A 3,048-nucleotide genomic window follows, 5' to 3' on the forward strand; every position below is an offset into this window, starting at 1 on the left:
CCCCCGCTCAAATGCCCTGGGTTAGGACAGATAGGAGGGAATCCTAAAAAGCAGCTACAGGGAGTGTGGTGAGAGGGAGCAATACTAAGAGAACTAACTCCAATACTGATGTGGACCCCCTACGAGGGAGTAAGAGAAGCACTGAGACAGCAGGCCAATCCAGAGGGCTGCAGACTGACCTGGGGCTCAGTGGAGCCCAAGATCCAGGATTCCTTTAGTGCTAGAGGGCAACAAGTGAAGGGACAGTTTGCTCCAAACCTGGGAAGGAAGGCAACTGTATTCTGTTATCAGGAAAGCCAAGATCAACTAGCTTATAGAGTGCCCCCAGGCCTGAGTCTCGGAGAAGGGGCTAAAGCTCCCAACTCCCGGGTCTCTGAAGGGCAGGATCAGTGTAGCTGGTCCCCTTGAAGACCACTTGGCCGTAGGCCCAATCCATTCAATGCATTGATTACCACTACAGGTTCTCTCTCTAATACTATCTAGAGGTCCTATGCAGACCAGGGAAGGGTACAGGCACATGGGAACTTTGTGGGGCAAAGGGAAGCTGGGGGTAGGAAGGGATGGGGTGGGAGAAGAGGGTAACAGGTATCATGTGAGACCCTCTTCATTCTGGTGTTGTCCTAGAACCAACGGCATCCCCTGGAAGGCCCCAAGCAAGACCAAGGCAGGTGCTATGAGGCAGGCAGCACAGGGCCCAAATAAAGAAATCGGTGCAGCCAAATCAGGGCTGTGGGAGAAGCCCTATGTCTTTCGGATTCCCAGGGCTTGCTCTAATTCTTGTCGTCTCTGCTGCACCTTGGAGCAGAAGCATCGGCACACGGCCTCCTGTGCCCAAGGCTGGAAGTAGAACTCAGCTCGGCGCTCTTCCTCTGGGTTACCCACCACATCAGTCATGGTCTTGAGGTCCCGGCACTGGGACTGAAGCCAGTCACTGATGAAACCCTGAGGGTCTCTGGCAAAGCTCAGCATGAACTCTCGCTGGGTCTTCAGCTGATTGATAGTTTCTATTGTCTCATGGATCTTGTTGTCTAGAGTAGCAATCTCCTGCTGGCTGGCAGTAGACAGCAGAAAAGAATTCATCTGGGTCTTCAAGGTATCATCCACTTCCACATCAATGTCATAACAAGCTGTCTTTTTCTGATCATTCGGGTCAACACTGATGACATGATTAATGATGATGGGCTCTGGTGGCATAAGCAAGGCGTGGAGCTGTTGGGGGATCTCCGAAAACTTCATAGGTTGAGACTCAAAGATCTGCTGGAGGTACTTGTCACAGATAACAAACTCCTGCTCAGGTGGGTCCTGGAGCTTACGCGTCTTAATATATTGCCACAGTGCTTGATCACTGGACGGGTCTGGGTGTGGATGCCCAGTAGCAGAGCCAGACGAGGGTCTAATTTAAACTGAGAAGGCTGGTAATCCAGCATCAGCAGGACAGTACACCATACATTCACATGTCCTGGCCGCTTCACCTGGAAGCCATCTGTCTCCTGGGTAGTGGCGGTGCTGTGCCATTCCACCAGATGGTTATCTGGCCCATACAGGTCTTTGTCCAGTTCGATCACCAAGGACTTAAAAAAAGAAGAGAACTTCCTCTTTTGTTTGGTGGCATCATATTTGGAAAAGGCTGAATCCTCCAGGAGCCGTCCTTCTACCCGAAGCTCCCAGGAAGCCACCGTCCCTTCCCCATTCTCAGCATCTGACTTTGCCGGATTGAAAGTGTTAGAAATGAAAATTCGCAGCTTCCGTTTTTTCTTGATGGGACATTCCAAGGCTTCCTGGATATCTAGCTGTTTCCTCATGATAGTCTGGTCCAGTTTCCTTTCAAAAGCCAAGAGATCCATATAGGCCTGGGATTCTGGTACCAGTTCACGAATCCTTTGAGGTAGAATTTTGCCAGCCATCTTCTTTTTCTTTGCATTGTGGTTCCGATTTTGGACCGCCTGCTGCTGGACCTGCTGGGTCTGCTGAGGTGCAGGTCTCTTGAGGGACTGGTCCATCCCTGACTGGGCCAGGCCAGGTAGGACTGAAGGTTTCCCCCCATAGCCAGGGGGTCCCATGGAAGGTCCCTGAGGTGTCATTCGGCTGCCTGGTAGCATACCTGGTCTCGGATAGACCGCTCCGGGCATCGGGGAGCGGTACAGCCCTTGACCCGGCGCCGGGCCCATTCGCACCGGAGGCCCCGGAGTCCCGCCCAGACCCAGGGCAGCCGCCGTGCCCGCCCCTCCTGAGTCTCCAGCGTCGCCGCTCGGAGCCACAGACTGGAAACCCCCCCGGGCCACCATCTTTCCCAGAGCCGCTGCTGCAGCTGCACAAACAACCGGAACCGGAACTTCCCGCGACCCCCCACCCCCACCCCCGCCCGCTCCCCGCGCGCCAGCCCGGCCGCCCGGCTGGCCCGCCGGCATGGGAGGCTCGGGGCAGCGAGCCGAGATTAAATTTTTAAAGTCCTCATCGAAAGAAAAAAATTTGTAGTAATGTATGCTGACAGACTTTAACTAGACTTACTGTGGGAAACATTTTGCAATGTATAAAAGTATTGAATCATTAAGTTGTACACTTGAAACTAATATAATGTTATATGTCAATTATTCCTCAATAAAAAAATAAACAATTAAATAAAATTAAAAAAAAATTAACAAGAAAAGAAATTCTGATAAACTTAAGCTAGTATGACACCTTCTCTATGCTGTGTGAATTTTCTATGCCCTGGAAAAGCAAGACAAATGAAATATCACTCTAATTTTATGTATTATTTGTAAACATAAACATCCATGATATTGTCTAATTTAAAACTGGTGATATTGTAATAAAATAGTTCTGAATCATACTTGTTTCGTAAGCAAAATGTAATGTGATTTTCTAACTTTAGATTTGAACAACGTGTTACCTTGAATTTAAACAAAAAATCAAAAAAACGGCTACGGTATCTTTCTAGCCCTCTGATGGGCACCTGCTGGAGCCCCACCCCTATCTCTGAAGCCTCTGTCCATGGTCCTACCATGAATCCACCAGCTATACCGAATTCCCTACTGAGCTCCAGCCTCA

The 3,048-nt window shown here is 50.0% G+C and overlaps 1 pseudogene; it reads right to left on the reverse strand.

The window, feature by feature from the left end:
* Positions 1-274: 274 nt before the first annotated feature.
* Positions 275-2,408, reverse strand: LOC137223625 (SWI/SNF-related matrix-associated actin-dependent regulator of chromatin subfamily D member 1 pseudogene; annotated as a pseudogene).
* Between the last annotated feature and the right edge of the window lie 640 nt (positions 2,409-3,048).

The sequence above is a fragment of the Pseudorca crassidens genome, chromosome 4 (genome assembly GCF_039906515.1).
Source record: "Pseudorca crassidens isolate mPseCra1 chromosome 4, mPseCra1.hap1, whole genome shotgun sequence".
NCBI classification, from domain to species: Eukaryota; Metazoa; Chordata; class Mammalia; order Artiodactyla; family Delphinidae; genus Pseudorca; species Pseudorca crassidens.